Consider the following 10,100-nt stretch of genomic DNA (forward strand, 5'->3'; position numbering starts at 1 on the left):
GGAAGGAGAAAAATTGTTCTCCTTGGCCTCTGAGGATAGGATGAGAAGCAATGGGCTTAAATTGCAGCAAGGGAGGTTTAGGTTGGACATTAGCAAAAACTTCCTTACTGTCAGGCTGGTTGAACACTGGAATAAATTGCTTGGGGAGGTTGTGGAATCTCCATCACTGGAGATATTTAAGAGCAGATTAAATAGACATCTATCAAGGATGGTCTAGACAGTGCTTGGTCCTGCCATGAGGACAGGGGACTGGACTTGATGATGTCTCGAGGTCTCTTCCAGTTCTATGATTCTATGATCACCACAAAGATTGGGGAATGAATGGTCTCTGTGCAACGGCAGCAGATGTAGTTCACTGGAGCAGGCAAGCAGCTGTGGGGAGGTTGGTGTGGGAGCCCTCTGGGACATGGGCGAGCAAACTTTATGGTGGGCTCCACTTTTCATCCCTGCAATTAGCAGTCTGCCCCCAACTAATGTAATCCAAACCAACATAAGTGGTGGTGATGTTCATGTGTAAGAAAATCAGTCTATAGAATGTAAACACTTTATTAATCATAACAGAGAGTTTGCTGTGTTAGTCTGTACTCCAGCAAACCAAAGTAGCAGAAATGCAGCACTTTAAAGACTAACGAACTGACTTAGTTGGTGATGAGCTTTTCATGTGAATGCTCATCATTGAATAAATCAGTCTGTTAATCCTTAACGTGTGGTATTTCTGCTACTTTACTTATTGGTATAGAAATGTGAATATGCAAGACACAGGAACATAGTTCAACATTTTTAAGTAGATGAATGAGCCTGAGACCCTATAGCTGATTGCACTGTGCTCCCCTTTTGGAATTTCAGGCCCCCCCAAAGAAGGCAGGTATCTTTTTCCCTATTTACCCCAGGCCCCTAAGCAGCCTCCTTGGAGTTTGAACTCAGCCTAGGGTTTAGCAGGCTGATGCACAAACCCCTGTGCTATCCCTCCCCCGGTGATGCTAGTGTAGTCTGTTTGGGAGGCTGTATGGGGAGTCACCAGCCAGCCAGGCTAGGCTGATAGCTTCCTAACGGGGTTCTAGTCCACTGTTATTCCTTGGTCCAGAATAATGTCTTCAGAACCCTTAACAAGGCTGCGGGGCTAACTGTGGGCAAATGACTCCCAAGCAGACCAGGGGTTTATGAGAGGGGCTTTCCTTCCCGGCCTGGTTCTAGAGCAGACAGTGCCCTGTGAGCGTGAGCGAGCACAAGACAGAGCGAGCTACGAAGTTGCAGAGAGTTTAGCAGCAGGGGGAGGAGGCTGATGGGCCATAACATACCTATGAGAAGGGTGCTTGCAAAGCCCCCCGGAAATAGGGTGATCAGATGTCCTGTTTTTAAAGGGACAGTCCCCTTACTGCAGTGTCCTGACCGTTTTTTTTTTTTTTTTTAAATAAGCAGCAGCCAGTTGTCCCCCATTTCCCATCTCTCCCCTCCCATCCATACTGATGGGTCCTGCTGCTGCTGGGTCCCAGCTCGCCAACTGGCCACCCACCAGCAGCGAGTGGAGGGGAGTCCAGTGGCTGTCGATGGGGGTAGGAGGGCAAGGCTGATGGCTGGGCAAGCTGCAGCATGCAGGGCTGGCCACTCCCCTCCTGGTCTGTGAGTGCCGTTCCTGCTGTGTGCAGGCTCTTGGCCAGCAGGATCTTGCCCCAACCTGCCCCACCCCTGTCTCCTGCCACCCGTGGCTGGTGAGTGCGGGTAGGCAGTGGCCAGTTACATGTCACCTCTGCTGCCCTGCCATCAGCCCTTTACGTGCTTCCCCTTTCACTGTCCTCTCCCTGCCGGGCCTGTCCACCCCCGGCCCACTGCTCCTCCATATCACCCCACCCCCACTGGGTGTGTCCAGCTCCTGGCGCTGTGTGGAGAACCAGCCCCTGGTGGGATCGTTCAGCTCCCCAACAGCCCAGCTGGCAGGCTCCTTCCTTCCCCCACTGCCTCTGGCTGGCCTGGCACCCAGAGAAAGCTCAAGAGACCATGGCCCAAGAGGAGCCAGGCCCGCATGTGTCAAAGCCCCCATAGTGCTGACCTGGGGAAGCTTCTCCGCCCCTTAGCTAAGCTCTGCAATGGCTGGGAGCCTGTTTGTGGCCCAGCCCTGCAGGCTACACAGCAGCCTCCAGGCAAGGGCATAGCACCCTCTTCACGCTGCCCCTGCCCTAGGTCCTGCCTGTAGAGTGGGCAGAGCTGCTCTGTCCCCTAGAACCCTCCCCTGCTGAGCCACCCTGTTGGATGGGTTGGCCAGGCTCCCCGAGCCCTGGAGCACAATGCATCCGTGGGGCTTAACCCCTTCCTGCCTGTGCATTAGCCAGGGGACAGGAAGTGGCTGGGTTATGTCTGCGGCCAGCAGAAGCTTGGAGGTGTTAGCTGACTTCCGACACGTGCGGGCAAGGAGGGGCGAGTTGCTTTTTGTAGTGGGGGGCAAAGGGGGAAGAGATCTCAGGGCCCACCCCTGCCCGGGCAAGGGACAGGTGGCCATGGTCATGCCCAGCTATTTCTATCTCTACAGATTCTGTGACTCTACTTTATTCAGTCCAGATTTCCACTGTCTTGACTCTGTGCTTTCTGTCACAGAGCACGCCTGGCCTACTCTGTCACGCCTGTGTTTTTTGTACCCTGCTATTACCATGACCCATTGCTTATCCTCATTCATAAGTGACACACAGGGGCACACGGGGGGGCACATGCACCCCAGCATTGTCCCCCACCCCACCGCCTGCACTCCCCGTCAGTGCCGTACGGCTTCCAATGCATGCAGGAGCAGTCCCATCCCTCCTCCCTCCTCCCGGCCTAGGGGACCACCAATGGAAGGAAAAGACAGAAGATATAAACCGACACAGGGCAGTACTTCCCCACATGGTCACCCTTTGGAACTCCTCGCTAGGGGATATCGTGAGGAAAGGAAGTATAAGTGGGCTCAGAAGAATGAGAAGTTCCCGAAGGACAGGTCTGTCCATGACTATGGGAGATATAGGCCACTGGGGCATCTGGGCACTGCAAAAGAGCTTCAGAAACCTTCTTAACTCAAACCAACGTCTGCTTCTGCTGCGCCTTTTGATTTTCCTCCAGGCATGAAGGGTGTGTCCACACAGCAAAGTTATTTCGGAATAACGGCCGCTATTCCGAAATAACTTTGTGGGCCTCGACACAGGAAAACCGCTGTTTTGAAACAATTTCCAGATAGCGCATGGCTTATTTTGAATTCTGCAAACCCTCCTTCTATGAGGAATACTGCCTGTTCTGAAACAGATACTTCGGAACATCAGCTGTGCAGAGAGGGAATAGCGGCTATTTCGAAATAAGCTATAACGCTTCAAGGGGCGCTTATCCGAAATAGGCTCTGTTGTGTGTGGACGCTGGGTTTCAGAATAGCCGAGTGCCGTTTTGCTACGCATTTTGTGTGTAGATGTGTGCTTTCAAAACAAGCTCTTCCAGAAAATCTCTTCGGGAATAACTTATTCCGAAATAACGCTGCTGTGTAGACATAACCTAAAGCTAAGGCGACGCTACGGTTTCTATTTCGGGATACATCTGTATCCCAAAATAGGAGCAGCACAGCCAAGCCCTGCTGTTTCGAATGCAGTATTTCAGTCCCGGTAACCCTCATCATACGCAAATTGCGTAAGTTATTTCAAGCTAGGGCTACAGTGTGGCCCTACCCGAAGAGTTTACTGTCTCAGGTCTCTTGTCTGCTGGTTCATAGTTTCCAAGGCTGTAAAGCAGTGCTTAGCTTCCTGCAGCCCACGAGGGCTCCACACCTGTGGCCCGCAGACCCCCTGGCTTCACCTGTGGCACTGGGGTTCCACATTTCCTACTCCTTCCCCACGTGCCGAGCGCTTGCGGAGCACCACGACCCAGCTGTTCACAGCTGTTCCAGCTCCGGGGAGGAGCAGGGACAGGGTGCGAATCAGGAGATTTGTGGCTCTGAGAGTGCTAGGAGGGACAGGGGGAAGCAGGTGAGTGTGGGGCCCTGCTGCCCCAGTGCCTGAGAAATGCATGAGGGAGGGGAGGCCATGGGGCTTCAGGTGGAACCCCATAGGGCCACGGGCTGCTCTGGTCCACTGAGATGAAAGAGGGTCACTCATGTGGCCCATTCACAAATCATGGTTGCCCACCGCGGCTGGAAAGCACTGAGGGGTTACCGCTGGCATAAAAGTGTTCTCTTAAACCAAACAAATAAGCCATATTAGCTGCTTTGCAGGCACTACGACACGGTCTGCTCAGGTAGGTCATCCCTTTCGCTAATGCGGGGAGATAATGCCTCCTGAAGCGGGAAAGTGATTCGCAATGAGAGGCCCCTTTGGTTGCCCCCTGCCTCTGCCCCACCACTAGGAAGGGCCCTCAGGCCTGCTCTCAGGGATTTTGGGGGGGGGTGCTTTTTTGTAAATGTGGACCACCACCCCTGCTTGCCGTCATATAACATTAAGATCTGCCCATCTCCCCCACCATCCCTATGGCCGGTGGCCACACATACACACACTGGGGCCCCACTGCCCTACCTCTCTCCCCCACCCTACCTGCCTGGCACACCGGGGTCCTGGCTACTACCTACCCAGGGCTCTCCTACCTGCCCCTAGCCCCCCGCACACACCGGGGCTCTCCTGCTGGTGCACAGGACCTCGGAGCCGTATTTCTGCTTAAGATTTGCCATCCTTGGATGGGCTGAATTTTCTTTTGGGCGGGTTAAAATTTCTTAGGTGCACCACCAATGCCGAGGTTGCCAGATATTCAAATATCCATAACACTAATGAGAAACAAGCTTAGATATTAAGAAACCAAAATGTATGCAAAGTACTTTAGTCACCACCAACTGTAGTATTGTACACGGTAAACTTATACGATGTTTTCTGCATTTATTTGTATTTATTTTCACTCTACTGTACTTAGGGAAAACGTAACTAAAATTACTTACGGTTAAAATGCCGGTTATTTGAGAGTTCTGGGTGACAGAAGGCCGGGCATGAAAGAGTGTACGCTGTAAACAGCCCAGAGGTGTGGAAGAAAAGCTATTAGCATAAGGGATAATTAACAAGGATCAATGCTTACAGACTTTATTTCACATGAAACCAAATAAAAAGAAAATGAACGCTACTCTGGGCGAGCCTGTATGCTCGTCCTCCCTCAACTCATGCTAGTGAACACACCAAAATGCATCTTATCCACACACAGCGCAGCTTTAAGATTCTAAACAAGTCCATGAGTCAGTTAGAAATACCCAAAAATTATGGAATGGAGTGTGGGAGGCTCAGGGCAGTGGGCTGGGGAGGCAGGGGTGCACGAGTTAGGGCTGGGGTACACAAGGTGCTCAGAGGACAGGACTGGAGGGTGTAGTGGGTGCAGAAGATAAGTCGGGGTGCTGGGGATGTGGAGGTGCAGGAATCAGCATTGGGATGCATGAGGGGTGCAGGACAGGGGGTTGTGTCGGGGTGCAGGAGTTAAGGCAGGGCACTGGGGATGTCAGGGGTTCAGGAGTAAGGGTAGGGGCGTGTGAGGGGCCCAGACCAAGGTATCAGGGTTCATGGGGGCGGGGGGGCTCGTGGCAAGGCGTTGGAGTTGGGAGTACAGAAGGTAGGGCTGAGGTTAGGATACAATACGTGTGCAGAGGTAGGGACAACCCTGGAGCTAGGTTAGCTTACCTGGCCGCTGGGCACACACCCTGATGGTTTGCTCACCCCGACCTAGACCACTGACATAAAGCTTGTCTTCTCTATGGGCTTGGCTGAGGATCAGCTGGGGTTTAGCTCAAGCTAGAAGCTCATGCTTAGAGGTCCCAGATTTGAGTCTGCCTGTGGCCAGTAACATGCACGCACCCCTGGCCCCATGCTCACCAGTGCATAGGTCTGGCCGTGCTTGCTTGCTTGCAAGACAAGCTCGGTTGGTTTGCTGCCTTTTGTCTCCTTTCAAACACCTTTCAGAAGATTTTCCTCTGTCAGCGTTTTGTTTCTCGCTGTTCAGTGCTCAAGTAGTGGTCTCCTGTCATTAGTTAACTACCAATATCTTTTGGTAAATTATTTAAACCTTCTTATTTACTGACTCACAATTCTGTCAGAGGGGACTACGAATTCCTAGAGCCCTGTATAGAGAAATCCCTGTAAATTGATTCAAAGCTCACATTAGCACAATGACACAGTTTAGAGGGAACAGGTGTCACAAAAAGAGTTTAAGAGTTAATCCTTCTGGGATTCAGGGAAGGGAATTCGGAAGCTAAATCTAGAGTTACAAAAGCGAAAAGAGCCAGTTGAACCAGCTAACTATTAAATCACAGTTTATACGATCCAAAACAACAACAAGTCCTGGGGCACCTTATAGACTAACAGATATTTTGGAGCATAAGTTTTCCTGGGCAGACCCACTTCATCAGATGTTTATATGATGTGCTGTGGGAGGTCCCTCTCCTGGTATAAACCAGCTTGCAGAAGGGAAGCACACCGGGAGCCTGGATCCTAACTCTTGTGAAATTCAGGGGCTTGGACTACGGCAAAATTCCGGGAGCTGAGATTACAGGAGCTAATTAACGTGTGGCTTTTTAGAACAGGGATCTCTCTTCAGAAACTCCTGGAGACGTTTTTGTTTGTTAATCCTCACGGGGAAAGCCCCGTTGTATTTAAAAGGAATCGAAGCCCGTGGGGTTTGATAACCCGTATGCTCAAGACTTAAGGCGTTTCATAAAAAGTGTGATTCTTTTTCGAGGTTTTTTTAAAAACCAGCCAATGGCATTTGAGGATAGGGATCGGCTGTAGCATTCAATTCCCTACCACAGCCAGGGGGTTCTGTTATGTTCTCTGAGGTGGTTTAGAAATAAAACTCTCCTGGAAAGGCGTTAGGGGAGCAGCCGCATCCCTCGGGGTGCGTACTGGTACGTGAGCATCGGCCGTATCGTTCGGTGGCTGCGCCAAACACCCATTGCGCCATGCCCTGAGCACAAATGCTGCTTTTCCATCCTCCTCTCCTCTGTGTTTCAGGCTCTGTCCGGTTCCCTGAAGGTGGGATAAGGTTCAGCCATTCTTTGGTGTGAACGGAAGGGTGGATCTCAGAACCATAGTTTTCAGTCAGGGGCCTGGGGCCCACCAAAATAAACCAGAGAGCAAGGCCAGCATTAGACTCACAGAGGCCCACCGCACAAAGTTAAAGCCTGAACGGTGCTGTTCAGGACCACTGGGGACGACAGCCTCAACCAGCCCCTGGGAAGCGCAAGTGGGGGAGGCCTGCTTCATGCCCCATAAGGGGCGGGAACACAGGCAGAACGGGCGGGGCTATGGAAGCCACACCCCCAATCTTCAGTTCTGCCTAGAGTGTGCCATTGCAGCAATTTAAAGGGCCCAGCCCTCTTGACACCCCCTCCTCCCCCCATCATCAGGCTGAAAGTAGGGTTCCAACTTCCCGACTGTAGAAAACCAAACACCCTTGCCCCAGCCACTGCCCTGCGCCTTCCCCAAGGGCCCTCCAAGGCCTGGCCCCCTCGCTCCTTCCCTTGCTCTCCCCACCTCCTTCACCATTTTCACTGGGCTGGGGCAGAAGGGTGAGGTTTAGGAAGTGATGAGGCGCCCACTGGGGTGGGGATGAGAAGTTTGGGGTGCAGGAAGGGAGTCTGAGCTGGGGGGTGGGGCTGAGGGGTTCGGCGCACGGGGTGGCTCTGGGCTGGGGCAGGGATATGGGTTAAGAGAGGGAGTATGGGCTTTGGCCTGGGGGTGTGGGCTCCAGGGTGGGGCCAGAAATGAGGGACTCAGGGTGTGGGAGGGGGTTTGGTCGGGGTTGGGGTTCTGTGTGGGGTTGAAGGCTCTGTTTAGAGCTCGGTGGGCTCTGGGGTGAAGCTGGGGTTGAGAGATTGGGGTGCAGGAGGGGGCTCTGGGTCATGGCCAAGGGGTTCAGAGTGCAGAATGGGGCTGAGGATGGGGTGGAGAGCTGGGGTGCAAAAGGAGGTATGGGGTGCTCTGGGCAGCACTGGGCTCATACAGCACCGGGGAAGCGGCAACATGTCCCCTGGCTCCGAGGGGCAGGGGAGGCCAGAGGGCTCTGCACGCTGCCCCTGTCAGCCCATGCCACCCCGCAGCCCCCTTTGGCCCTCCCTGTGCTTAGGAGCTGGGGGCATTTGCGTGAACCAAAGCTCAAGCAGCATCGCTTCGGTGGGCCGGCCGCGGGGCTGGCCTGCATGGTGTGGATGTGGCTTTAGAAAAGGTGTCTCGTTGGTTTCTTTAGGGAACACTTGAAAAAGCAAATTGCTGTGGGAAGTTTTATTATATTTTACTGGACATTTTCCATATCACACTCTGGACAGCTTTTGCCACAGGGAAAAAAGATGTAAGGAGGGGAAGGGGTTTGTTTCTTTAGGTCAGGATGAGTTGGGGGCCTGTCACCAAAATGTGAGTGTGTGGGCAAGGATTCCCTCTGTTTTTTCCCATCCGGGGGTGGAGTAAATTTTGTTATGAGCACCAAGGCATGTGGGGATGTGCACCACCTAGAGAAACACATGCTGTCCACTGGGGGTGCTCTGCTAATCGAGTGAGCAGTACCTGGATGTCTCCTGTACAGCTGCCCAAGTACTCAGCTTAGCGGGAACACTGGTCGCAGGGCCCTACACCTGCGTCTGCAGTCAGATGTGACTCTTGGCCAGCAGATGGAACAGCTGGTTTATTAGTGGACAGGGACGCAGCATAGAATAGCCTTGTCAGCACTGTAACCAGAAGCCATCAGTACAATCCATCCAGTACACTTGGGGCCAGTGCCCTTCTCCAGCCTTTGTCCTGCTTCCTGAGCAAAAGGCATCACCTGGTCGCAGCTCCTCCCTGGCTCAGGTGTATGGGAGGCTGTTACACCTGAAATTCCCATCATCGTCTAGGAGGTATCAGTGCCGTACCCTGGGGAAACTGAGGCACCCGCATGGAGTTACTATAGGACAGTAGACCGCACGTGCAACATAACAAGGGGAAAAATCCTCAAAATTCACATTTTGTCACAGGGTTCTTTATTCATTTTTTTAATTCTGGGAAAAAAGGAGGGGTCCTGTTGCTACATAACTTTACTCCTTCACATTGTAAGCGTAAAAAAGTTCATATTTTATACTTTATCATAGAATGCTAGGATGGGAAGGGACCTCGAGGGGTGATCGTGTCCAGCCCCCTGCCCTCATGGCAGGACCAAGTACTGTCTAGACCATCCCTTTGTAAATGGTCATGGTGCTATGTCTTTACCACTGGCGTTCCTGGAATTAGGGGGCTTTGAAATCTACATCTTCACTTTCATTAACTTGTTCCATCACAAAAACTGGAGTTTTTCTTTTTGTTAATAAAACATTATTTCGAATACAAATCATAGCATTATGGGCAGAGATGGAGGAAAAGATAAGGATGTCAATACCAGGACAGGGAAAGCAACAGCCGCATTCAGGTCTCTCCATCCCATATAAAGTTCACAAATAATAGCTGTAAAGAAGAAACTGTGGACCTTCAACACAAAGGTGAACAGTAACAGAGAGGTGTCCACTTCAGTCTGTATTCTAACAGAACAAAACGGCAGTGATACAGAACTTTAGAGATGAACAAAATAATTTCTTAGGTGATAATCTTTTGTGGGGCAGACCCACTTCTTCAGATCTATAATGTGAATGTGAAGACAGTCCTCTTGTGTGGATGCAATACCCGGCATACTAAAAAGTCTTCAGATCACAAACTACAGACATTCATAAAGATGCCTGAGGTACGTCCTTCCCATCAAATGGGAACACGGGGTCACAAATGAGGAGCTTGGGAACAGAGCAGGACTTAAACCACTCGGTGCTCGGATCAAGAGAAGAAAGTGGGGAGGGCTGGGCCACACTCTCAGAAAACCATCCTCCAGCAGAGTCTGTCGAGCTCTCACATGGAACCTGCAGGGAAAACGCGAAAGAGGAGGACCTGAAACAATGTGGAGATGATCTGCTGAGACTGAAGACAACGGCTGGGGTACTCCTGGAGTCAGCTAGAAGTTTTGTCCCAAGACAGAAGGAAGTGGAGGGGACTTGTAGACGATCTTTGTTCCACTCGGAGGAGGCCCCGCACCTTTACAATGCCAAAGAAAATAGAATTCTTATCACTGATGTAACCCTTCTA

Source organism: Carettochelys insculpta, chromosome 29 (genome assembly GCF_033958435.1).
Source record: "Carettochelys insculpta isolate YL-2023 chromosome 29, ASM3395843v1, whole genome shotgun sequence".
Lineage (NCBI taxonomy): Eukaryota > Metazoa > Chordata > Testudines > Carettochelyidae > Carettochelys > Carettochelys insculpta.